The sequence below is a fragment of the Halichoerus grypus genome, chromosome 8, assembly GCF_964656455.1.
Source record: "Halichoerus grypus chromosome 8, mHalGry1.hap1.1, whole genome shotgun sequence".
Taxonomy (NCBI): Eukaryota; Metazoa; Chordata; class Mammalia; order Carnivora; family Phocidae; genus Halichoerus; species Halichoerus grypus.
The window spans coordinates 1,474,184-1,501,888 of NC_135719.1; the positions used below are offsets into that span (position 1 = coordinate 1,474,184).

General features: G+C 43.9%; 1 protein-coding gene across 9 annotated transcripts in view; it reads left to right on the forward strand.

Annotated features, from left to right (window-relative positions):
• Positions 1–1,094: 1,094 nt before the first annotated feature.
• ZFAND6 (zinc finger AN1-type containing 6) overlaps positions 1,095–27,705 on the forward strand; it is a 69,414-nt gene continuing 42,803 nt past the window's right edge. For 2 of the 9 annotated variants that reach the window (XM_036079129.2, XM_036079133.2), the window contains exon 1: positions 11,477–11,584. The gene's annotated coding sequence lies outside the window, so the exon portion shown is untranslated. Of the gene's footprint in view, positions 1,250–11,476; positions 11,585–12,558; positions 12,689–27,705 lie in introns of those variants that run through there. The other 7 variants (XM_078078805.1, XM_078078799.1, XM_078078801.1 and 4 more) reach the window with 7 other exon arrangements.

Sequence of the window (27,705 nt, forward strand, 5' to 3'; positions counted from 1 at the left end):
AGCCCTGTGGGTGACCTCACAACACATCAGACTGTTCTTCAAACCCCGAATTCCACCTTCCCGCCTCTTCAGGAGAGCAGGAAGATGCTGCTTTCCGCTCCCAGCACGGCCAAGCCTTACGCACTCTCCGCTGCCCAAACCTAATGCCCCCTTCTCCTTGAGGGCTCCCTTCCGGCCCGCACCTTCTCAGGGGTGGGCCGCTTCTTGCCCCAGGGCCCATCTGCGAAAGACCCAGCCTTACCCCGCCAGTCCCGCCGAAGTCCCTCTCCCCAAAGCGGGACTCCGCGGCGCTGAGGACACGGGGATGCTCGCTTCAAGCTTAAAACGTAGAGGGGCACCAGAAAGCTCAGTAATCAAGATAATTAAGATCCTGATACTGTATTTTTTGAACATCAGAATTAATGTAACAATTTCACGGTGGATAAAACATCAGGTCTAAAAACAGAGAGGACCTCTGAGACCGGTGAGCTCCTACCTGTCGGCCCCGCCCCCTCTCAAGGTACGACAGAAGGTCCTCGGCTGTGTCTCGGGGCTCCCGCTTGTGGACGTGAGCCGAGGGCTGAGACGCTCCGGGGACGCCGTTCCCGCCGGCACTCGGCCCCCCAACGCTGGGTCTCACCGGGTGCCAGGAGGGCGCGTGTGGAACAGCGCGCCCGTGCGCGTGGCACCGTGTGCACGCCGGGCTGGGGGCACCGGGTCGCACGTGCGGCCGGTTCGGGGTTCCCTTGTGCGGGACAGACAGGGGGAACGCCCGGCGAGGGAGCGGACGGGCCCGCACTGACGGCCACACGACACGAGGCCAGCCGCCAGAAGCCCCCGGCCCACGCGCCGGTACCCGCGCGAGCCCAGCGGAGGAAGCGCCCGCCCGGCCGCGAGGAAGGGGGAGGGCTCCCAGCGCTCCGCCCCGCCCCCGCGCGGGGCGCCGGCCAATCGCCGCGCGCCGTGGGCCCCGCCCCCGCCGCCCCGCGAGCCCGCCCCGCGGCCCCTCCCGGCCGGTAATAATTAGGCGGCGGGCGGGGCGCCGCGTCAGCGCGGGGCGCCGGCCAATCGCCGAGCTCGGGCCCGCGGTCGCGTCACAGGCCGAACAACCAAACAGAAAAGTTTAATAAACCGCGGACGGAGGGCCGGCGGCGGCGGGCCCGGAGCGAGCAGGGGTTCGGCGGCCTCACCTGTCCCCACTCTCCGGCGGCGACCGGCGGCGGCGGGCAGCGCGGCGGGCGGGCGGGCGGGCGGGGAGGGCCGCCGCCAGGTGAGCAGCGCGGCCGGGGCCGGGGGGCCGGGGGGCCGGGGGGCCGGGGGGCCGAGGGGGCTGAGGAGGTTGGGGGGGGCCGGGGGCCCGGAGCCGCTCCCTTCCCCCACCGGCTGAGGCGCGGCCGCGGCGCTGCCGGGCTGGGGGGTGGGCGGAAGCCAGGACGGCGGGCGGGGGGCCGGGCGGGCCGGGGGCTGCGCTCGCGGGGCCCCCGCCTCCGCTCCGAGCAGTTGGCGGGCGGGGGGCGGGGAGCGGGCCTCCACCTGCTGCGCCCGCGGCCCCAGCTGGGGGCGGTCCCTCCTGTCACGGCGCGTTCCTGCGGCCCCGGTGTGTTGGTGGGGGCGGGGCGGGGGTCCCGAGCGCCCCCACGCCCCCTCCCCTGCAGCCGCCCGCCTAGGTGTGTGGGGGGGCGGGGGTCCCGAGCGCCCCCACGCCCCCTCCCCTGCAGCAGCCCGCCTAGGTGTGTGGGGGGGCGGGGGTCCCGAGCGCCCCCACGCCCCCTCCCCTGCAGCAGCCCGCCTAGGTGTGTGGGGGGGCGGGGGTCCCGAGCGCCCCACCGCCCCTCCCCTGCAGCCGCCCGCCTAGGTGTGTGGGGGGGCGGGGATCCCGAGCGCCCCCACCGCCCCTCCCCTGCAGCCGCCCGCCTAGGTGTGGGGGGGGGCGGAGGGCCCGGGAGGGGGCGCCCGGGACTCGTGTGCGCGCTGACAGTTGTGGGCCGTGGGAGCCCGCCCTGTGTGCTGGCCCTGAGGCCCCGAGCGAGGCTTCCAGTCGGAGTTTCCTTTTCCCGACAGAGCTACGGTGACCCCCGAGGTCAGCCCGGGGCTAATTACCTGCCCGTGACTCACGGGCCAGAGCTTCAAGGGGAAAATGCTGTTTTTCTGCAAAAGACGCGCATTTACGTTTATGCAACAGGTTGCCTGTGCCCTCTGCTGCCTGCGCGTCTTACGGTGTCATGCGGGCAGGCAGGGGTGCCGGGGCGGCGGGGGTGGGGGCCCGCGGGCAGTGAGCATTTCTCGGGGGTTGGCCCGCTCCGTACGGGCGGTCCGGCGAGCAGCGAGCTGCCCTGGAGCAGGGGGCCCTGAGGAGTAGGACGGAGGGGCGGCGCGAGGAGAGCATCGCCGACTGCGCCCCCCCCCCCCCGGGAGCCGGCACGGGCGCACAGCGGCGGTGCTCGCCGGGGTCTTACTGTCTGCGCCCCGCCGCTCACCGCGCGGGTCAGTTCGGTGCAGTCGTGTCGTGTGCAGCACGGCCTTGCCTTTTACAGAAGTACCGCTTCATCACGGTTGTGTGTCTGCTGGAGCGCTCTTCTTCCGAGCTTGGTGACAGCAGCCGGGGCCCTGGGTGACCTGGTGACCGTGCAGCCCTGTGCTCGCCCTCCGGGAGTCGTGGCTCGTAGAGCTCCCGGCTCCCCGCCGCTGGGGCCCGCGGCATGCTGTTTCCCGCTCCCGGCGCCCGCCTGCACGGCTTCCTCGAGAGCAGTGTGGCTGCAGGAGGGTGTGGGCGTTGGGGGGAGACCCGAGCCGCCGTGACTGGGCCGTGGTTTCTGAACGTTTAAGGAAACCCAGGTTCCTGTCCCTGTGTGTGGAGCATGAATCTTTCCCTTTGAAATCACACTGGGAGAAGTCAGGCACCAGTTGCTCTCTACTTTTTCAATGCAAAAGTAAATATAAGTACAAAAAACACTTGATTGGGTGTAAAATAAATCATTGTGTGCCAGCCCCCCCTTTGTGTCATCTCCGGCACATTACCTAAAACTTCTCTTCCTTAGCATGCTGTGTCAGAGAGACCTGCCCTCCGCCTGTCCTTCCAGCTTTGCAGACTGTGGTTAAGGGAAGCCCTATGGAATGGCAGAGCCGTTGAGGAAAAGCATTAGGACCAGGGTGCTCTTCCGTGGGATGACATGCAGGGTGTCCTCCTGGACGTTTTTGGAGCAAGGTGTGTGGTGGGTATTAGGATATGCTCACCACACGTTTAAGTACTTTTTAGTTCCTTAGCCTCAGATCTGTGAGTGCCCCAAGAGGTGCTTCTAGAATGATGTGTTATTTACCACGCTCACAGCAGTGCACTGACAAGGTAGGGAGCAGTATTAATTTCCGGAAAGTGGTGTGTGTAAGTAATGGGAGTTTATAGATAGCTTCCAATAACTTGTTCTTAAAGGTGCGGGAGTAGAGATGCTTTGTTGTTGTAACCAGCATGGGTAGCGTGCAGACAGCTATGAGGGTGCTTTTTTTTGGTAGGGCTGTTTTATTTATCCTGCTTAAAAGCTTTAAAAAAGCCTCCTTTTTGTATTAAGGGCAATGTGTTTTTGGTGTTTTTCCCCCCACACTTTTAAAAGGAATAGAAAGTTACAAAGAATAAATAACCATTTTTTTTTTTTTTTAAAGATTTTATTTATTTGACAGAGAGAGACACAGCGAGAGAGGGAACACAGGCAGGGGGGGTGGGAGAGGGAGAAGCAGGCTTCCCGCCGAGCAGGGAGCCCGATGCGGGGCTCGATTCCAGCACCCTGGGATCATGACCTGAGCCGAAGGCAGACGCTTAACAACTGCCACCCAGGCGCCCCCATTGTTTTTTTTTTTTTTAAGATTTTATTTATTTGCGAGCGAGAGAATGAGAGACAGAGAGCATGAGAGGGAGGAGGGTCAGAGGGAGAAGCAGACTCCCTGCTGAGCAGGGAGCCCAATGCGGGACTCGATCCCGGGACTCCAGGATCATGACCTGAGCCGAAGGCAGTCGCCTAACCAACTGAGCCCCCCAGGCGCCCTAAATAACCATTGTTAAAGCTTTAGCAGGTATACCCCCAGTCTTTCTGTTTGTGTATATTCTAAACAATTGGAAGTGGGATTCTGAACAATACTAGGTTGCCTCTACCTTCAAAGCTTATCCCAAATATGATCCATCTCAACACCTTGTTGTACCCAGGATGGTAATAGTAGTCATCTAACTGGTATCCCTGCTTCAGCTCTCACTCTCTTGCAGTCTATGTGCTGTTCCTATGGGGGAACAATCATTTAAATGTGTAAATTAGAGGCTCAACACCCTCCGATTACTTTACAATACACAAAATAAAATTAAAACTTTTTACTATGGCACCTATACCCTAGACCAGCAATGTCCAATGGAAATACAATGGGAGCCACATAAGTAATTTAAAATTTTCTGATAGCAGGGGCACCTGGGTGGCTCAGTTAAGCATCTGACTCTTGATTTTGGCTCAGGTCATGATCTCATGGTTGTGAGATTGAGCCCCCATGTAGTGCTCTACACTCAGTGGGAAGTCTGCTTGAGATTCCCTCCCCCACCCTATTCTCAAATAAGTAAAATCTTTAAAACTTTCTGATAGCCACATTAAAAAAAAAAAGAGAAACAGGTGAGATATATTTTACGTAACCCAAGATATTATGATTTCATTAAGTGATTAGCATAAGAAATTATTAATGGGATATTATACTCTTTTCAGACTGTCTTCAAAATCCAATATATATTTTCCACTTAGAGTGCATCGGGGACTGGCCATGTTTCATGTGCCGAATAGCTAGCCACACCTGACTTGTGGCTGTGGGTTGGATGGTGCCGCTCTAGACCAGCCTTGCGGGCTTTCCCCCTGACACCCTGACTCAGGCACCTCCAGCTGTACTGGTCTTTTTGGGATTCTTGAGCATGCTGCGCTTGTTTCCGTAAAACTACTGTGTTTTGCTCTCTGCACATCCAGTCGTATGTCTGCTCCTATGTCGTTGCTTCAGAGATGCCTTCGCAGACCAGGTTCCCTGACCCTGTGACTCCGCTTCATTTCCTTATGGAACCTGTCATCCGAAGTGGTTTATTTGGTTATTGTCTCTCCCTGGACGGCAGAAGTTAGATCCACATACATAGGATTCTGTAAGGGCACATAGCATTTCATCTTACTGTAATTAGTCACCTGTCATGTGACTTGTTGCTTCATCCTTTTTCCACTATTAGTGTGGTGAAGAGCTAAGTCTTTCTCCATTTTCTTATTTCTTTGGGATTCAGTCTGTCTTACAGTGACTGAGTCAAAGTATATGAACATTTTTTTGTCCTTTTATAAATATTGTCAGATCTTTTAAAAATTTACCTAACATAAAGTTGACCAAACCAGTATAAAGTTTGACAAAAAACGTGAGAGAATACACATTTCCTCCATATCTTTGCCAATGCTTGAATATTTTCTTTCCTGCCTTCCCTTTTCATAAGACTAATTATATATTTCTTTCTTTTTTTTTTTTTAAGATTTTATTTATTTGACAGAGAGGGAACAGAAGCAGGGGGAGTGGGAGAGGCAGAAGCAGGCTTCCCGCCGAGCAGGGAGCCGATGCGGGGCTCGATCCCAGGACCCTGGGGCCATGACCTGAGCCGAAGGCAGGCGCTTAACGACTGAGCCACCCAGGCGCCCCCTGATTATATATTTCTTTCTTTTTTTTTTTAAAGATTTTATTTATTTATCTGAGAGAGAGAATGGGAGACAGAGAGCATGAGAGGGGAAGGGTCAGAGGGAGAAGCAGACCCCCTGCTGAGCAGGGAGCCCGATGTGGGACTCGATCCCAGGACTCCAGAATCATGACCTGAGCCGAAGGCAGTTGCTTAACCAACTGAGCCACCCAGGCGCCCTGATTATATATTTCTTAGATTAATTATGGTGACGAGTGGAGAGATGGGTATTGTATCTTCTAGTTTGTCTTTTGCTCATTTGGGGCAGTGTTCTATATTCGCAATACCCTTTTTATTCTTTTATATATTTAGGATAGCAGCCCTTTGTCACATCCCGCAGATACTTTCCCTGGCTCTTTGTTTGTCTTTTATTTGCTTAGGGTATTTTTTATTTTAACTTGAAAGGGTTTTTACCTTTTAAGAAATTTAGGTTAATATCTCCTTTCTATGGCTACTTTACTTTCATATTTATTGGGTTCTCCTGCCCAGATAACTGTTTTCTTCTAGTTCTTTTATGGTTTCGTTTTCATGTCTATCTCTTTCTGTTCTTCTGGGATTTGTTTTGACATCATACATGAAGTGAAATAACTTCCTTTATTTGTCCGTAATAATTAATCAGTTGTTTTAGCCCCATTAACAAAAATCTTTTTCTTGTTGCATTGAAATAAAGTTACCTTTATTATATACTATATACTTGGCTCTTTTTAGCTTTTATTCAGTGTTCATGATTTGATACCAGTGCACATTGTTTTAGGAGTTGGGAGTAATAATGTGTTTTCATTTTGTTACTGTTAATCTCCCTCCCTTTTCCTCCCCAAATTTTTGGCTGTTGCTTTGTTCTCCAGTTTTTTAGTTGGTTCGTTAGGGTCTGCAGGTTGTTTTTGGGTTTTGAATTTTTAAATTAAAAAACTCTATTTCTGTATGTTGTATAATAAAAAATTTTAGTGCCATTAAATTCTCCTTTGCGTGTAGTTTTAGCTATATTCCTTAAATGTTGACATGTAAAAATATCTGTATTTATTTACTTGTCCCTCATCGCTGCCGTTGCTCCTTGCTACCTGGACTTTGTGCCCAGTGCTGAGGCCTCCATGGTGAACGGTGAACGCACAGGGCCTTTGCTTTCACCAAGTTCCGAGTCTCTGGGAAAGCTAGGCTATTAACAAACCAAAGAAAGAGTTTTCAGATGTTGACAAGCGCTAGGAAGGAAAGAAATATGGTGTGCCAGTAGAGATTGGCACGTGCTAATTGGATGTCCTGAGAATGTCTCTGTGAGGATGTAATATTTAAACTTAATGGTGGGACCAAGGTTTGTTTGGGGAATTTCTTTAAGAGTTTCCTGGATCTGTCAGAACATTAAAAAAAATAATATAACAATGGCACACTGAGTTTGTTTTGCAAATTTCTTTTTTTGTAAAAATTGCCTTGTAAACAGTTTTGAGCCCGAAGCTTGTCCTATAGAAAATTTGGAACTGTGATTTTGAATTCTAAGATCAAGAAAGAGCTGGGGGAAGTTTTTCAAGCGAAGGGAACTGCTAGCACAAAAAGGACAGAAGAGCCTGGGTTGATTTAGGATTTGACAGGAGAGTGGAATGACTAGGGTTCACCGAGTGAGTAGTGTGGGTCCAGCAAGACTTCTTGGGGAGACTTACATTATTTCCAAGAGATAGGGCTGCTTCCACTTCTCTGCGTTCCTACCCTGTTTGGATTCTGTGACCCAAATCAATCTCCTACGAATAATTTAAGATGACTTCACCCCTTGGTACTTTCCTTCATTATTTCTACTGTATTTTCCAGTTTTTCTCCACTCAAGACCTTTGCATATGCTGTGCCCTTTTGCTTAATTGTGATTTCCTTGAAGAGTCCTTCCTTAATGCTGGCAAAAGAGGTTGAGCCCTCTGTTGGCTATATTTACTCATTTCATATCGGACATTTCTTCTGTAAATGCTTGTAATAACTGCAATTCATTAAGTGTATATCACTTGTTTTAGTGTCTGTTTCTTTCACAAGAGCTGTTATTTCCAAGCTGGTAGATAGTCACTTGTGGCTATTTAAATCCATTAAAATTAAGTAATACTATAAATTCTGTTCCTCAGTCGTACTAGTACATACCAGTTGCTCAGTATCCACGTGTGGCTAGTGGCTATTGTACTGGACAGCAGAGATATAAAGTTAAGTAGCCACTGGCAGTTGAAATATCACAGGTCTGAATGATTCCATAAGTATGAAATATGAACTGGATTTCTACTACAAAAAAAAGAAAAAATCTCAATTCAAGAATGATTATATATTGAAGTAATGCTATTTTATATGTTTTGTGTTAAGTAAAATATATTACTACAATTAATTTACTGTTTTAACATTGTAATGTGGCTATGAGAACACTGAAAACTACCCGTGGTTCCCATGACATCGCTGTGGGACAACGGTGGTCTGACTCCAGACCCTAAGTCTCCACAGTCCACAGCAGCTGGCGGTTCCCAGCCCAGCATGCAGTAGGTGTTCTGAACCTTTGATGAGTTCATAAACTTTTCTGTTAACTTTGAACATTACTGTGTGGTCATCAAAGGATGTTACCTGTTCAGCTTGTGCTTTTCAAAATTGTTCATTGTCTGTGGCTATAATTCTTTAAAAATTTCCATGACTGTTGAAAAAAGAAGCTTTTCTTTTGATAGCTATATAAAAATTAATTTTATCAAATAATTAGAGTGGATCATTTATTTTTTCATCTTTTGTTTATTTTTTTCTAGCTTAGGCTGCTAAGGAGAGAGGAGGGAACTTAGAGTCTGCGGATCTGTTTTCCATCACTTTTCTATGTCTCGCAGTTTACTTAGATTCGCGGTGGTATGTCACTTGGCACATGAAAATTTATGGCTATTAAGTCTTAATAACTGAGTATTGGGAATGCTTTTTCCTTATACTTTGATCTCGATACTGTGATTCCTGTTCCTTTTTAGTTTACATTTCTGGTGATCTTGTTTATCCCTGTAGACTTAAAAATAATTTATTGTCTTATAGAAAGATACCTCAGCTTGGTTTATGCTTTCCTATCCCTTTGTTTCCTTCATATTTCCTTTGTGTTTAGTATTTTGCTGAATGGGCCATTACCCTTCCCTCTTGCTCCCAGTGTTCCCCTTGTGTTGTTTTCCCTTAATGAATTGGGAGACACAGGGCAGGAGTTACAAACAAATACATGCCTCGCTTTTATAAGCAATGTGTATTTGTCAGGAAATATTTTTCTAATTTTTTTTTCTCTATTAGATAGTGGTTTTGAGACCACATCTTTAGTGACCTGGTCATGCTTCGTGAATGTCAGGCTGGGCCTTTTATCAATTACTGCATAAACCCACCTGTTAGCACCCACGGGTGATGCCAAGGATTAATTTCTGTTGTGAGAAGAATAGTTTGAGTTGTTCTCAGTCCTTTAAAATTCTGAGGAAGCTTTCACCCTGTTCTGTACCTACCGAAGTTAATCCTAATAGTCTAGGTACTTACTCCTTATAGAGGGTCTTTTTAAAGTGAGATGAGACCAAGTTGTTCTGGCTTGTTATCATCTACATTGTTAGTTGATAGGTTTGGGAAGGCTTCTGAGCTCTTCCCCCACCAAGAATACACAGTACGTCCTTTGAATACTTGATGTTCAAAAAGTTGTATTGTCACATGCAATCAGGGAACCTTGGAACTTTTGCAGGCTTCTTGTTTCTGTGAAGCAGTATTGTTTCCAAATAATCTCAGTTGTGATGTTGCTTTCCTTTTATTTATTTTTGCTGTTTTCTTCTGCTACTGATATAGAAGTGGAATAAAATCTCCTTATTTTTAACCTGTGAGCCACCTAAAATAATATTTATCACTGTGAAGTTCTTTCAAGTAGGTCCTAGAGATCTTTGAATAATCTGGTATAACCACGTCTGTATTTCTTTTTTTGGTTATAGATTGAGAGTGGTCCTGGTGTCATTTTAGTGAATGTAATACGTGTCTGTTTTATACAAATAATTAACTCTGAAGTGGAAAATTGATGTCAGAGCAAAGGTTTTTTCGTTCCCGTAACTGTCTACTAATTTTATGCTTGCCAAATTTTAAGATATAAAAGCTTGCCATCTCTTTTTCTATAGCCCTGTCAAATTTTGGCCATCTTAAGCCTTTTTTTTTTTTTCTTCCAAGTTTTATGCTGTAACTCGAATTATGTATTCTTTCTGTTATTTGCTCCTGTACCTCTTCTGCTTCCAGTGTTGTTTTGCGAGAGTGTCCACACAGTGGGAAGAAAACCTGAACTTGACTCGTAAAGTACTGGGCATTCAGAGCAGTGAATCCTTGCAAAGCATCTTGGGACTAGGCCTCTGTGAATTGGCTCTTTCAATTTGTCCACTTAAAAGGCATAATAGATGATGCAGCTGTTTGGGCTTCTGCAGGGTATTACTCCATATTCATGTCTAGTTGCAATTATGTGAATTTTCAGTTTCCTACAGACTTCTCTTTGTATTCAAAACAAGTTTGTTGGCTTTGTGTTGTTCTAATATATGGATTTTCTTTCAGGAAAAATGCTTGCAAGGTTTTGAACTTTGAAAACTGTACATTTAATTTTAAAAATTTTTATATAAACTTATTGAAAGTATTTTTGAGAAGAAACCACTTTAATTTGCATTACTTTTTTGGATTTATTTTTATAAATCAGTTAAAATTTTGGTAGGGGTGAAAATTAGACTTTACTGAACAAGTTAAATGCCATTCAGTCAGGTAGTGATTAATGTCAGAGTAATATTTGATTGGCCAAGCTATTAAGCAGTTCTAATTAAAATAAACATAATAAAATACAGCAAACTTAGTAATGTATAAAGGCCCGTGTTTGCGTGGGATGTCTTTGGAATCTCCCCAGGTGACATTCACTGTCAGTATTCTCAGAGGAGTCTCCCTGCCTTTGGCTGCACTCCGGGCTGCTCACGGCCCCTTAAATTAAGGAATGCCCAAGGAGGCTGCAAAATCGTGCCGACCCTTGATTAAAAAGCAGCAGTAATTTAAAAATAAAACAACTGAAATCATCCTGAACTTCACTCAGAACTTGCGCTCAGGGCAGGTCGCCTTGGCCTTTTGTAGATGTCCGTTTGCCTTGGCTGCGCTCACCGAGGCAGACATGTCAGACCTGTAGATGTGTGTGCACTTTCCAGTAGAAATACCAGAGTTTGGGGCCCCCCAATTCTTACCCTGCGATGATGCTGAGGACAGAGTAGCAGTAACTTCGGTGGTGCAGAAATGAGTATTTTGCATTTAGTGTTTCAGGGCTATTTTCCATGACTTAAATGATCCTATTTTTAAGTCTTAGAGAAAATACTGTTTTTGCTCAGTTTGGCAGAATTTTGCAGTGGATTTTCTGTTGCCACTTGAAAAATTCCAGACAACCTGTGAACTCTATTGTAAAGGGAGTGTGTCTTACACAGAGCTTCACTTTACCTTCATGGCTGTGTAGAACCTAAGATGACGTAGGCTAAGAGCATCGTGTTTTGAAGAGTTGGTCCCAGAACTGCAGGTGGGCCCTGCGGCTGTCAGACTTTGGTCGCGGCGCCTCGGTGTGTGCGTTTTTACCCAGACAAAAGAGTGAGCAAACACTTTGCCCTGGGAAACCGAAACACTGCCTACGGTCCCTTTAAGAAACCAGCTTATCAGGGGGTTTCGGCAGGTGCGACCGAACCTGCTAGCAAGGAAAAGTTCTTTAAAATAATGGATGTCAGCCGCGTCCAATCGCAGCGACGAGCTTCGCGCTCGGGGCGGGGCGTGCCCTCGTCGGCCAGTAGACTGCAGGGGGCGGGGCCTGCCGTTCAAGCTTGGTTGCCGTGGAGCACAGCTTCAAGTGAAGTTAATCTGAGGGGAAGCAAACAGAAAATTGTGGAGGTTTTGGTGGTAGGATTTTTGTTCCGATCTTCTAATAATCCTTTATTTTACACTTTTGCTCCTTTATGCTTCTGTGTGTGCTAGGTTCTGTCATTGTGCTATTTTCTGATGCAAACCGAACATTAACATTAAGCAGGGAAGCAGAACAAAAGGGCTGTTTGGACAGGAAATAGGTGTTGAGAGGATCAAACTTGACTTTGTTCGTCGGGATCTCTAGTTGAGAGCCTGCGTGTGGTTAGAGGTCGTGGGGGCCGGGGTCCTCTCCAGCAACGGGCTTCCTCGCCCTCACACCTGGAGGGGGTCGTGCCCCTGAACTCAGGGGGTCGTTGAATCCACGGGAGGGCGGGCGGCGGGGGCTCGGGCGCGAGTGCGGTCACTGGTCGGCGCCGCCGGGGCTTTCCCTCCCACTCCCAGGACCCCCCCGCCTACTGTGTGCTCTGGGCTCACCCCCAGCACCTCCCCCTACAGTGTCCCCCGGACTCACCCCCGGAACCCCCCCCACAGTGTCCCCGGACTCACCCCCACCACCTCCCCCTACGGTGTGCCCCGGACTCACCCCCAGCACCTCCCCCTACGGTGTGCCCCGGACTCACCCCCGGAACCCCCCCCACAGTGTGCCCCGGACTCACCCCCACCACCTCCCCCTACGGTGTGCCCCGGACTTGCCCCAGCCCCTCCCCCATTACAGTATCCCCCGGACTCACCCCTGACACCTCCCCCTACGGTGTGCCCGGGACTCACCCCAGCCCCTCCCCCTACAGTGTGCCCCGGACTCACCCCCACCACCTCCCCCTACGGTGTGCCCCGGACTTGCCCCAGCCCCTCCCCCTACAGTGTGCCCCGGACTCACCCCCACCACCTCCCCCTACGGTGTGCCCCGGACTTGCCCCAGCCCCTCCCCCATTTCAGTATCCCCCGGACTCACCCCTGACACCTCCCCCTACGGTGTGCCCGGGACTCACCCCCAGCACCTCCCCCTACAGTGTGCCCCGGACTCACCCCAGCACCCCCCTCAACTGCAGCGTGCTCCGGACGGGGCAGCGGGCTGGCATCCTTCGTGTGCCCCGGATTTGTTGTTGAGGAGCTCATTGACTTCATTCTGTGTAGCACAAGGTAAAAGTACTCGCTTCTTCATTCAAACTCCATCTGTTCCAGGCGTGGACCTAAGAAACAGCCTCAACAGGAGCGGGGAATGGGTGCAGAGCTGTGGGTGGGCTATCAAAACTTTGGAAACTATCTCTGAATCTACTGACATTTCTTAACTTATGAAATAATTATGGTATGTTTCACTACCAGAGTGTTCTTTAGAGACTGTTCTCTTCATATTGTTGCCCTTTGAGCTCCTAGAAGTAAAGGTGTAAGAGTTCATCTGAATAATCGGCCCAAGTGCCTGCTAAGCATTTCAGCCGGTAGAGCTGTATTTGCTGGGCTACGCCTTTCAGTTCATGCAGAGGTTTTTAAATGTGTGCTTTCCGTTCTGTTGCTTAAACAATATAATAATAATAATAATAATAGTAATGATAAAATCAGGAAAAGTCACTATATACCCATAAGAAATCACTGTGTGGTGCTCTTATTTTTTCTTTTTCCTCTTCTGTACCTTACCAAATTCTTGTATTTTTCCCATAATTGTAAATTGTAGTTTTATATTTCACTAAACTGTGTCATCTGTTAAAATTGTTTTAATTTTAGTTGTATAATTCTCTTAAGTTAGTAGGACCTTAATTGACTTAGTCTTTTGCCTGTATTACATTTAGATTGTTCCTAATTTTTCACCATTTTAAATAGCATTGTGTTAAACAGACGTACATTTAAAAACATTTCCTCTTTTTTTCCCAAGATTTTTCTTCTGGAAAAATCCCCTGAGTGGGCTTACCTAGATCGAAGGATATGAACACTTCAGTAGCCAAATTGCTTTTTAGAAAGGTTATACCAGCAGGATGTGCTTCAAAATTTCTCTAATGGGTAGCCCCTTAAATGTTGTAATAAAGTGTGCCTCTGAAGCTCTCCGGTTGGGTGATCAGTTTTTGCCTAAACTAATAACCTATTTTAAATCCCATTTTCCAAGATGTAGATGAATATAAAGTCATTTTCTGGACATTAAAACGAGCTGAAGAAATTGGAAAAATTTTTACCTGCTTAAGTGAGCGATTATATCTTCATTGGGTAATTTACTTATTACATGTATTGCTGTCAGTAGGTACTGGGCTTAACGTTTTACACTGGCCTTGCTGTTCAGACAAGGTTTTCTAGTACGTGCCTCTTCTAGTGAGCACTTCCTGGAAGAAGTAATTTCTTACAAGGAGATCTCAGAAGCATTTGTAGGGAAGGGCTACAGCAGGGCCACTTCACATCACCTGACTCTGACAGGTGTGGACAGCCTCTGTCACTGTTGGTGCAGTCCTGGTTTTTTTTATATGGTAGAGAAACAGAATTAGTATGTGTAGATCTACATTTTAAAATGGTATATCAGCACCTTTCCAGTATTTCATAGGTTTTCCATTAGATGTGAGAAGACGACGGTGCACTCACATAGCAGCACTAGACCCGTGTTTTTTGTCTGTAAGAACACCCTTTGTTGGGCAGTGACTGCTGATCATGTGCTCTTAACAGCTAGTGTGTTCAGTGGGCTGGGCCGTAACTGCTCAGGATATGAACTTGTTAACTAATGTTCCAGAATAAACTTAAAAAGTTGTTTTAAAGCAAAATTCAAGACAATTAAAAATACTAGTTTAACTGATGAATGGGAGGCTGTGATAAATGGTGGGTGAAGCTCTAACGCGCTGACACAAAGTAGTTGAGCACAGCTGCAGTTTAACTTATTCTCTGTGAATTTTTCCAATTACTGATAACATCGTGTCTCCAACTTCCAGAGCTTAATGTTGTTTTGTTGGTCATTGTGTTTGTTTCAAGGGAAAGCTTTTTTAAATGTCTGTTTTGTTTGCCAACAGGTGAAGAGTTTGAGTTTTCTAGACAATTGGGTTTTTCTTAACATTTGGAGTGGAGGAGAGAAGGACTTAAAACTCATCAGTTGTAATTAGTGAAATAGTTACCATGAAACACATTTTCCATGCATTTAAATTTTGTGGCTGTATCAGAACTTAACACAGATAAATTCTTCATTCATGAGTAGAACGGTTGTTTGGGTTTCACTTGAATGTTTACAATTTGTGTTGGTGCTTAAATATTTATATCACAAATCTTTCCTTTGTTCTGATTTTGAGAAAATGTATTTCATTTTTTTTCAGTCTTAACATTCTGATCTTGTTGCTACAATAGAGATGAAGATAATTGTAAATATAACGATTTTAATAAAGTCTTTGCAGGTTTAGCTGTGGATCACATTTCAGTGGGGGACCTGCTGCCCTAGGGCTCTGGGAATGCCAGCACTTAGAGAAGTGAGCGTCTGTAATTGGGCGCGCACCTCTGCCACGTCTACCGTACTGCTCTCTGGTTGACAGCACTAGGGAGTAGCGGCCTTTCAGTGTATAGGTTTTATTCAGAGTAGAAGCCAGTTTTCTAGAGGGAGAAGAAAACGCTTTAAATGAGCTAATATTGAGGCAAGATAAGAATAGTGATAGCTCTGTTTTATTCGTTAAGGATTAGGAAAAAAATGATCTAAGAGGGAATATTAAATGCATTCAGAACTTCTATTGTTAGTCTCCATTCAAGGGGAATACAGTGATTTTTTTCCTCTAATGACATAAGGTAAAATTTTAATGGACAGTAAGTTGATAAAACTGGAGAGAACTTAGAAGCAGTGGCTTAGTATTTACAGGGTCTCTTTGTTCTGTGTGATAGAGGGACTTTACAGCTTTGCAGTGTTTTTCCTGTGTGGCTTCTTTATAAAAAGTAGGTAAATGTTTTAGGAAGTAATTTTTCTTGATAACTTTTAGGAAGTGCTTGTTTATTAATTGATGTCTGGGAACCTGTTTGACTTAATCTGATTTTTTGTGTTTGGATGTCATTAGAAAAAATGAACTTGAAACATTTTTTTTTTGGGTAAAAGGGAGTAGATCCATCTATCTCTCTTTATACCTTTTGCATTTTCTCCCCAGTATAAGCACCTTCCTCCCCCACCACTGGATTTTTGTTGAGTATGTACTTGATTTCTCAGTAAAATTTAGCACTATTAACTACTTTTTCCTTCTTGAAACTCTTCCCATGAGTTTAATGATGTTGCTCGGGCTTCTTTTTGTGATTTCTGTCCTTTGCAAGTGTTTCCTCTTTATAACCATTAAGTATTGAAATTTCATAGGATTCTGACCCTAACATTCTTCTCAGGCTATCCTTCTTGGGTGATCTCCAGGACCACATCTTCAGGTAACTGCCCGTACATAGTAATGGTTCTAAGATCTGTATCTTAAATCCAGATTTTTTGAAATCTTGAAACCCATGTTCATCCAGCTAACAAAGGTCTCTCTTCCATACCTATGTGAAACTCAGCAAGGCTAAATTTTAACTGCCTTTTGTCACCCTCGCAGCAGTATCCTGCAATCCTTTCTTCCCTCCTGTCCCAGAAAATGGGTGGTATGCAAAACCTGTGTTTTGTTCTGATTCTTCCTCCTTCTTCCGCACCCAGTGAGCCTCAGCCTCCTAACAATTCTATTTATTTATTTAATTTAAAAAATTTTACTTTTAAGTAGTCTCTACACCCAACGTGGGGCTCGAACTCACAACCCCGAGATCAAGAGTCGCACACCCGATGGACTGAGTCAGCCTTCTATCCCTCCTATCAGTTTAAATCCATAGTATCTAGAGTCCATGGCTTCTCATTTTGATTAGTAAAACAGTCTCTTAACTCATCTTCACTTCCAGTTTTGGCTTTCTACAATACATTCTTCACTGTGAGATTGTGTCCGTTTTTCTCTGCTTAAAATTCTTTAGTGTTCTTTGTTGTCCTTTGAACTTTCTTAGCTACCTAGGACGAGTAATAATACCAGCTAATTCTGTGCTAAGCATTCTCTGAGTCCCCAAACAACTTGGAGAGGTAAGTACTATTACGTGCATTTAACAAGTGAGAGAATTTGGAAAGGCTAACTAATTTGTCCAGGATTGACTTAGCTGGTGAGCGGCTAGCACACTTTGAACGCAAGTGTGCTGGACCAAAGTCCTTCCTCCTAACCGCTGAGCCATGCGCCCTCCTAAGCTGGCCCCTGCCTCTCTACCCTTTTTCCCCCCACACCACTTCATTTCATCTTCTCACCAACTATTTGCAGTTCCTTCTTCTAGGGCATACTCAAAACTTGTTGCCGGAGTCTAGAAGTGCTTTAAGGGTTTTCAGAAAAACATTTTTGACAATTTTTTGGAACACTCCAAAAAAGACATTTTAGCATCTCCAGAATATAAGAAGATCAAAGAATGAAATGTAGGAAAGATAAGGTAGTTTTCCATACGTAGTTGGTTTTGAATTTCAAAGCTGTTGAATTCTTCACGTTTAATAAAAGCTTGAAACCTACCTGTGTAAGAGGAAGATTAGGCGTAGTGCAGAAGCGCTTTATCAGAGCTATTTGAAATGGTAATGGACTCTTTCCGCGGCTGTTCCTGGAGACCCGGTGTGCATTTCTCATGTTCTCTTGCACCCGACGTCGTACCATCACAACAGGTTAAATACTGCAGCTGATTTTTTGTAGAAAGAAAATTGACGTAAATGGAGACATAATTGATTTGGAATCACTTTTATTTCAGATATGTCACTTCATTTCTCTTCATCTGTCTCCACCACCCCCTCCAACGTATTTTAAGGCAAAATGACCTTTATTCAGTCAAGGAAATAAAGCCTTTCATCTATAGCTTAGAAAGGACGTGGTGTTAAAAGAAAAAGATCAAATGGATAGAACTTTTAAAAATATAGGTAAATATTTGGTTTTGAAAGGGGTTGAATCTATAACTGGACTTGGAAGTTAATGTAATTATAAACTTTTAATTAAAATTCATAGTTGGCTATTATAAAAGCAGGAGTTTTTGTGGGTTGTTTTGTATTGTTTTGTATTGTATTCATGTATTTTAGAGGCAGGAAATTCCATACTACTCCCAAAAGTTTTAATTTGCCATATTTTATTACCCAAAATAATCTTTTGCTAGTTTCTTAAATAATAAAAGTGCAAACTAATAGTTCATTTAATAAATTTTAAGTGTTCTATATTACAATAATAAAATAATATATAATTTGAAAAGATGTAAAGCTTAGTATTGATGAAGAGAATACACAATAGTTTTCCTTAATTTTTTAGATAATTGCTTAAAAGTGTATAGTGTATCTCTTTTCAAATCTCAATAGCTGTAGAACTTTATAAAATAGAATCAGTTTTAGCGGGAGAAATTATTCTTGACAGATTATTTAAAATGAAAACCTACACCGAAAAGGTCTCATTAATTGCCTAAAATAATAGTTTCAGTAAGCAAAATCTTGTTGAGCTGTGTGCACAGAGGCTAGTCAGGTAGTCTGACCCAGTCACCTAGTCAGGTGAGTTTGCCGAAGTGCTGAAAGACCCATCCTTTTCTTAAGTTCACTTACTATTTGAAGAAATTGGGGGATATGAATATTCTCTGTACTATAAGTCCATATTACAGATTACTGAGTGCGAAATTGTGGTTTGTTACAAATGATTGCGGTAGAGGCTCAGCAGGGAGAAAGATCGCTGTGAGCTAGGATAGTCCGGAAATGCTAAAAAAGTAAAATCTGAAGCATGCCTTGAAAGTTAGAGATGTTTGAGACTACAGCAGTGACAGAGACCCTTCTTGTCTTTTTTCTTCTCTTTTTCTCTCTTTTTTCTTTTGTTTTCTTTTCTTTCTTTCATTTTGGATATAGAGCAAAAGCTTTATTCTTTTCACCTGAAAAGGGACAACTCTGAAATGGTAAAGTGGACAGTAATAAAAAGAGACTCGTAGCTGGCTTCCACCAAAGTTTTCCTGGTTTGTTGGGTGCCATATAATTTCCCACTTAACTAGTAAGCTCTAGCTTCTGGGCTTCTTGAGGTGGTGAAGAGGCATGGAGGGTACTCTGGTTGTGGGAATGGTGTGATTATGAGCTATGAGGTGTGGGAGGCTTCTGTGCAGAGAAGTGGTGACAGCAGTATTGGGAGGAATAATTCGGTAATCACAACTCCTATTGAACACTGTATCAGACACGTTAACTTTTTTAAAAAGATTTAATATTTTTAGAGGAGTTTTCAGTTCACAGCAAAATTAAGAGGAAGTTAAGAAATTTCTTATGTACCCCCCCTGTCTCCACACATGCATATCCTCCCGCATTACCAACATCCCCCACCAGAGTGGTACATTTGTTACAGTGATGAACCTACGTTGACACATCATAGTCACTCAGAGTCCATTAGGGTTCACTCTTGGTGGTGTATGTTCTGTAGGTTTGGGCAAACATATGATGAGATGTATCCATCATTGTAGTATTATACAGAGTACTTCACTGCCTTAAAAATCCTCTATAGTCCTTCTGTTCATCCATACCCTCTCATCCTCAGGCCCTGACAACCACTGATCTTTTTATGGTCTCCACAGTTTTGCCTTTTTCAAGATGTCATATAGTTGGAATCACACAGTATGTAGTGTTTTCAGATTGCCTTTTTTCACTCAGTAATAAGCATTTAAGTTTCCTCCATGTCTTTTCATGGCTTGATAGCTCATTTCTTTTTAGCACTGAATAATATTCCATCATGTGGATGGATCACAGTTTATTAATCCATTTACCCTGAGAGACATCTTAGTTGCTTCAGAGTTTTTATCCGTTGGAATAAAGTTGCTATAAACCTCCAGGTTTACCTTTGCTTACATACAAAGACCACTATTGCTGGATTGTAAGGTATTTAGTACTGTAAGAATCCACCATTCAGTTTTCCAGAGTGGGTGTATCATTTTGCATTCCCCTAAGTACGGCTTGAGAGTGCCTCTTGCTCCACATCCTTGCCAGCATTCCATGCTGTCAGTGTTCCGGATTTGCCATTCTCATAGGTGTTTAGTGCTGTCTCATTGTTTTAATTTGTATTTTCCTGATGATGTATGATGTGGAACATCTTTTTATATGCTTATTTGCTATCTCTGTATCTTTGGTGAGGTATCTGTAAGGTCTTTGGCCCACTTTTTTAGAGTTCTTTGTATATTTGGATCAGGCCTTTTTATCAGATGTGTCTTTTGTAAATATTTTCTTACACTCTATGGCTTGTCTACTCATTCTCCTGACATTGCCTTTCACAGAGTAGAAGTTCAGCTTATCAGTTATGTCTTTCATGGATCATGCCCTTGGTGTTGCCTCTAAAAAGTAATTGCCATTACAAAAGTGATTTTCTCCTTTGTTATCCTCTAGGAGGTTGATAATTTTGTGTTTTACATTTACGTCCATGATACATTTTGTGTTAATTTTTGTGAAGGGTGTAAGGTCTGTGTCTAGATTCATTTTTTTAGCATATGGATGTCTAATTGTTCCAGCGTCATTTGTTGAAAAGACTGTCTTTGTTTTATTGTATTGCCTTTGCTCCTTTGTTAAAGATCAGTTGGCTCTGTTGGCTGTGTTTATATGGGTCTGTTGCTGGGTTCTCTATTTTATTCTAGTGATCTGTTTGTCTTTCATCAGTACAATATGGCTTGATTACTATAACTTCATACTAAATCGAAGTTGGGCAGTGTCAGCCCTCCAACTTTGTTCTCCTTCAACATTGTATTGGCAATTCTGAGTCTTTTGCCTCTCCATATAAACTTGAGAATCAGTTTGTTGATATCCACAAAATAACTTGCTGGAATTTGGATTGGAATTTCATTGAATCTGTAGATTAATTTTGGAAGAACTGACATCTGGACAATATACGAGTCTTCCTACCCGTAAACACGGAATATCTCTCCATTTATTTAGTTCTTCTTTGATTTTGTTCATCAGTTTCGTAGTTTTCTTCATATGGATTGTATGCATATTTTGTTAGGTTTATACTACCTAGGTATTTCATTTTTGGATGCTAATGTAAATGGTATTATGTTTTTAATTTCAGATTCATTGCTGATGTATAAGATAGCAATTGACTTTTATATATTAACCTTATATCCTTCAACTTTGCTATAACCACTTATTAGTTTCATGAGGGTTTTTTGTTGTTGTTGATTCAAGTTTTCTGCATAGGCGATCATGTGATCTGTGAACAAAGACAATTTAATTTCCTCCTTTGTAATCTGTATACTTTCTATTTCCTTTTCTTGTCTTACTGCATTAGCTAGTACTTTCAGTACTGTGTTGAAAAGAGGGTACATATTTGCCTTGTTCCTGATCTTTGTGGGGAAGCTTCAGGTTTCTCACCATCAAGTATGATGCCACCCGCAGGAATTTTGTAGATATTCTTTATCAACTTGAGGAAGTTTCCCTCTGTTCCCGTACTAACTTTTCAAGTCCTCACAACGGTTATTATGAGCTGAGTGTTATTGTCTGTGTTTCACAGATGATGATACTGAGGCACAGAGAGTTTAGGCCCTTAAAAAAGTCAAACAGCTGGTTAACAGAAGAGGCCTCTGTTCAGTTTGTCAAGTGCATGATCTTGCCATTCAGAATTGCTTGGAGAAGAAAAGATATTCAAGATGGGGAGACTGCCGGGATTGTTTGGGAAGCTCCATGGTAATCTTAATTTTACTAATCTTCCTGAACTTTGGGATTGTGATCTCAAGGCCACTTTCAGATGACTTCCTGGGAGAGGTAAGAAGGAGTACTCCTTATCCCAGTGAGTTTCAGGTGATGTTTCGGTGAGTTCCAGCTCTCTAGGGTTTTTGTGAGGATGGGACCCTGCCTTCTCCCCACCTTCTGCTGAGTTCCCATCCTCTGGTTCTTTCCTATGAGCTCAAAATCAAATTTTTTTTTTGGTAGAGATTTATTAATCAGTCATTCTGTCTTTACCTTCCTTAATTTTCTTTTACAAAAATTTCTGAAGTGGATATGGTACAGATAAAAATGGTGGTGTACTTAGCACTGTCCTTTCTTCTTTATGTTTGTTATTTTTAACCTTCTAGCCCTGTGAGCTGTTGGTGGTGGTACTTACATTGACAAATATTCCACAGATTCTTTAGCACCTACTAGGTGCTATGCCAGGAACTTATGATATCTTGGGGAAACATACTCAGAGGATTAAAATGTTTAGTGACATAAGGGAAAAAGACATCAGGTTTTAACAGGAGCAGAGAATGAGAGAAGACTTTATGGAGGAAGAAGGACTCGTACTAAGATTAAGAAGATACTAAAAGCTAACCAGAGTGAATAAAAGGGATGGGATAGGTAGGCCTTGTAGCCGGAGAACACATGTGCAAGGTGATGATTAACAGCATAGAGGCTGAGAGCTTCAAGAGCCCCATGAGGCAGAATGGCAGGAGAATGAGGCTGGATAGGCAGGCCGCAGAGCCTGTTCTCTTAGTGATGGAGAGCCATTGGATTATTGATCTGGGGAGTGGTCTGATCATGTATAGTTGCTTGAGTATTTACTTTGGTGATAAAATGGTAGCGGTAGGGGTTCAAGATTACACAGCTTAGTAAGAATCAACTGCAATTTGAATTGAGGTCACTCTGCCTCTCTTTAAATCTGTTGAAGCCTAGACCGTTTAAGATACCTAGTGTTCAGGTTCATTGGTTAGTAACGTTAGGCAGGGGAGGTGAGTAGAGTACACAGGTAGTTACTGGAAATCAGTTCAGAAGACAAGAGATTAGTTGAGACTTATCATGAAATCTGTCTAATGATTGAGACATGACTGGCCAAGAAGTGGGAAGATGTGGGCTTAAACCAGGTATAATTGCATAAAAGGGTGGGATGTGAAATATCAAGGACCTAACTACTAATTTGCATTTGGAAGAGAGGTCAGAATTGACTAGAGTTAGTAAGCCAAGTTGGCAAAGCAGATGATAGTTCCCTTGGAAGAAATTAAGTTAGGCAAAGGTATTTTTTGGAACAAGTTACTGAGCTATGTTGAATTTGAAGTAAATCATTGAGGGTTTTTGACACCATTAGCCTGCAAACATGGCTCTCTATTAGACTCTGGGAACACAGAGATAAATGAGACATGCTGGCCCAGCACCTGAGGACCATATCACAATCCTCTTACATCCTTGAGCCTCAAAATACCTCCTAAGCTACAGCCTAAACTTGGTGAAGAATTTTGAGGTCAGTTCATTCCTACCATGCCTGTTTTATTCCCATGCTAAGTGTGGTGTGCTCTCCTTTTTGCTCTACAGCTCTTTTCTAGAGGGAACAAGGTCTTTAACTCTTCACAGAGTATTTCTTTGTCGCCTGCCCCAGGCTGCAGCTTTGCTCTTCCCAGAGGCCACCACTCTCCTGTGGTTCTTGCACGTGGTGGCTGTGGATGCCGTACTCCACACCAAGAGGTTAAAAGGGACGTGAGGTCTGTGTTTTCTAGCTCCCTTTGTTGTTTGCAGACCGTTACTCTTCCCAGCAAAAACCCAGTGATCTTCCTATCCTAGCTCCTTTCCTGTTCCTTATCTTCTCTACATCATTCTCATGCTTACTGAGGGTTTGGCACCTGGTTTAAGTTCTGCTTTATCCCATTCAGCCATCCAAGTGACTTTCCCCTTCTGTGAATGCGGGGATTTGGGTTTATCTATTCCTCCCAGCCTGGAACAGTGGCTGGCACATAGAAAGTGCTTAATTCTCATTGAATAAATACATTAAATTTTTAAAAGTCCCTTGACTTGCGTATCCACAGAGCTTTAGCAACCCGATCCGAAGACCAAGCCTTACACCTTACTGCTTGAGGTAGCTCCGCCTCTGAAATTGTTTTCCAGCTGTGGAAGTGTAATACATGTTCATTATTAACAATTTAGAAAATGGATAGACCAAAAAAAAAAATTCACTCAGAACCTAGCTACCTAGAGATGAAAGTGGATATTTTGCTTTTACATCTTTCTAGGCTTTTTTTCCTGTGCACGTGCAAATGTGTGTTTAATTTTTTGAGGGATCACAGTTTCGTCTTGGGACGTCTTTTCATGTCGTTATTCCTTATTCACTTACCACACGGATGCCTGCTGCGCATCAGCCGCTGTCGGGATGGCACTCAGGGACACAGGCCCCGCCGCGGCAGAGCTGCTCCTGGAGGTGGCTGCGTGGGGCACACGTCCTGGCTGATGGCCGCGCGGCGCTCTGTCACGGGGAGCGGGAGGCACCCGAGTTGGTGGAACCACCCTGTATTCTCTTTACCTTGGGACTGCTTTTTTTATTGTCAGAAACAGTGCTGCCATGATGATGTTCTTAGGGTCAATTCAAAGAAGAGGAATTCTGCGTCCAAGACTATATTTTAGTCTTTTAAACTTGTTCTAGAGAACTGTTGTACTACTTTATATTCTCACCAAAAAGGTGAGCTAGTTTGTATAAAAGCTGGTTTATCTGTACCCACACAAGAAAGTATGTTAGTTTTTTTTAATGATTCTACTTTACATACCATAAAATTCACCCATTTAGTAAGTGTTCAATTCAGTAATTTTTTTTTTTTTAAAGATTTTATTTATTTCTTTGAGAGAGAGAGAATGAGAGAGAGAGAGCACATGAGAAGGGGGAGGGTCAGAGGGAGAAGCAGACTCCCCGCCGAGCAGTGAGCCCGATGCGGGACTCGATCCCGGGACTCCAGGATCATGACCTGAGCCGAAGGCAGTCGCTTAACCACCTGAGCCACCCAGGCGCCCTCAATTCAGTAATTTTAAATAAATTCACAAAGTCGTGTAATTACTGCCACACTCCACTTAGAACATTTCCTTCACCCCGAAAAGATCCCTCAAGCCTGTTTGTAAACAAGTCCCATTCCCAGCCTCAGTCTTGGGCAACCAATAGATCTGCTCTCTCCCTGTAGATGTGTTCTTTCTCAACATGTAAGTGGAATCACATATTTTCATGTGGTCTTTCCAGTTTGACTACTGTCACCAGCATCCATGTTGCAACATCGGTCATTAGCTTGGTCCTTTTTTCTTTTTTATCCTTATTGCGGTAAAATACACATAAAAATATACCATTTAAATCATTTTTAAGTGTATAGTTGATTGGTATTAAATGCATGTACACTGATGTGCAGTCATCACTGCTGTCCATCTCCAGAGCTTTTCTCATCATCTTGAAACTGTGCCCATTAAATAGTAACTCCCCATCCCTGCTGCCCAGTAATTACTATTCTACTTTGTGTCTCTGTGAATTTGACTATTTGAAGTTCTCTCTTTTTTTGTTTTTTTTTGTTTTTTTGTTTTTTTAAGTAAGCTCTACGCCCAGTGTGGGGCTTGAACACCGACCCCAAGATTAGGAGTCACATGCTCTACCGACTGAGCCAGTCAAGGTGCTCCTGAAGTTCTTCATATAAGTGGAATCATACAGAATTTGTCCTTTTCTGTCTGGCTTATTTCACTTAGCATGAGATTTTCAAGGTTCATTCATCATGTAGCACATATGAGATTTTCACTCCTACTGAAGACTGAATAATATTCCCTTGTGAGTGTATATATCCCCTTCTGTTGAACCATTCATCTGTCTGCAGACATTTGGGGTGTTCCTACCTTTTGGCCCTTGTGAGTAGTGCTGCTGTAACTCTGAGGGACAAATAACTGTGTTCCAGTTCCTGCTTTCACATCTTTTGGTGTGGAGTTCACACCCAGGAGTGGGGTTGCTGGATCATGTGGTAATTCTACATATAACTTTCTGAGGAACTGCCAGACTTTTCTGTAGAGGCTCTACCATTTTACATTCCTACCACCAGCACTCCTCTGTCTTTTTGAAAATAGCTATCCAGATGGTATGAAGTGGTATCTCATTGTGGTTGTGATTTGCATTTTCTAATGATTAGTGATGTTGAGCATCTTTTCATGTGCTTATTGGTCATACATTGGGATGTCTTCTTTGGGGATATGTCTATCCACGTTCTTTGCCCTTTTTTGGATTGGGTTGGATATTTTTGTTGTTGAGTTGTAGGAGTTATTTTCTGCATATTAATTCCTTATCCGATAATAGCACGTATTTTTTCCCATTCTGTGGGTTGCCATTTTACTCTGTTAATTGTGTCCTTTGACGGACAAAATTTTTAATTTTGATAATGTCCAAATTATCTATTGTTGTTACCTGTGTTTTTGGTGTCATATCTAAGAAATCATTGCCAAATCCAATGTCCAATCTTTAGCCCTGTGTTTTCTTACAGGAGTTTTATAGTTTATATGCTTAGGTCTTTGATCCATTTTCAGTTAATTTTTGTACATGGTATAAAGTAAGGGTCAAACTTTATTCCTTTACATGTGGAGATCCAGTTTTCCCACCACTGGTTCTTAAAAAGACTGCCCTTTCCCCTGTTAAATGGTCTTGGCTTGTCCCTTTTTATTGCTGGTTAGTATTCATTGTGTAGATGTATACTGCATGTTATTGCTCCATTTATCAGTTGGTGGACGTTGGGGTTTCCAGCTTTCGGCTAGTCTTAATGCCACTGTGAACATGTATGTGTAAGTTTTTGAGTGGCATACATTTTTGTTTCTCTTGCATAGACACCCAGAAGTGGAATTACTACATCATATGATAACTGCAAGTTTAACTTTGTAAGAAATGGCAGACTGTTTTCCTAAGTTCCCACAATCACTTACGTTCCCAGCAGCAGCGCGTGAGAACTTACTTTTCTCTTCACCCTCACCAGCACTTGGTGTGGTCAGTCTTTGTCAGCATAGCTACTCGGGCAGAGATGGAGTGGTATCTCATTGTGGGGGGAGTTTATACTTGTCAGACAACTGCAGACACCTCTAACGTGGAACGCAAGGGTGAGTGTCCTGCCTGGAGCCTCTTGTCAGTTCCAGCTCTCCTCCTTTTCCCACCACTTAGTCTGAAGCTTTATCAACCCCCAGTCTCTTGTTTCCTCCTTCCTTCCAGCTGAAGGTCCCTCTTCAATCACTTTCTTAGTTTCTAATCTTGGACCAAGTCAACCATTTATATACTCTGCTTCTGAACCTAAGCAGTTAATACTACCATCGCAGGTCACATACTTTTATGTTTTGATACTGCTGTGAGTTTTTCTGTAACTTTTTATTTTGATTTAATTTCAAACTTAACATAGAAGTTGCATGAATAGTACAAGGAACTCCTATTTCTTTTTCCCAGATTCTCAGTAGTACTCTTTATCCCATTTGTTTTTCATATTTTTTTCTGTCTGTTTTTCTTTTTATATGTATATGTGTATATATAAATACATATTTTTTTCTGACTCGCTTGTGTAAGCTGGAAACTTATTCAGGTTGCATAGCTAATAAGTGGTAAAGCAGGGATTTGAATCGAGATAATCGTGTGTGTGTCTGTGTGTGTGTAGTATCTGGCACATACTTTTAGTGCTCAGGAAATGCCTCTTGAATTGACCAGAGAGCACAGTTCACCTGTCAGAATCTGTATCTCATCTCTTCTTGGGGTTTCAGCATGTATAGGTGCTTGGGTTTTGGAGTCAGATCCCTGGGTTCAGATCCTTGCCTTCCGGCCTGCTAGCGGTTTGACCTGAGCAGCTTCCATAGTCTCACTCAGGCTGTTTCCTCATCTGTGGAATGGAGGAGGTAAGGGTTCCTGCTTGTAAGGGATATTGTGAAGATTAGAGGAGACAGTACAGGGAAAGCATTTATCATGGACCCTCTCACTTCTGTTAGTGCCTCGTCCTGTTCCTCTAACGTAGCTACCAGCTTCTCTTCGTTCACCCTGCCCCACCGTCACCCCGTGATTTTTTTACTGGCAGAGTTGATGAGACATCCAACATCCAGTTAGCAAACAGAGAGCTCTGGAGAAAGGTCTGAGCTAGAGTCCTATTTGGGAGACATTTGCTCTGAGCTCCTAGTTAGAGCTGTGAGACCAAAGCTTCGTTCACAAAGAGACAGATATCAGGTGCAGAGATTTGGAGATCTGGTTCCGGGAGCCATGGCACTGTTCAAGCACATGAAACTGGCATCCCTGTTTTGGAATATTTTTAATTGCCCTTCTAAACCTCTGGAATATTTCAGAAATACCAACTTTTTAGGGTCCATAAAATACAGGGTCACACATTTGGAAGCAGTACAGAAATTTGAGGTAGCCTGACATGTCTGCCCTGTCCTGCACTCCTCTCAAAGGTACTTGTTTTCCAACAGACTATTCTATCTTGTTGTTAGATCA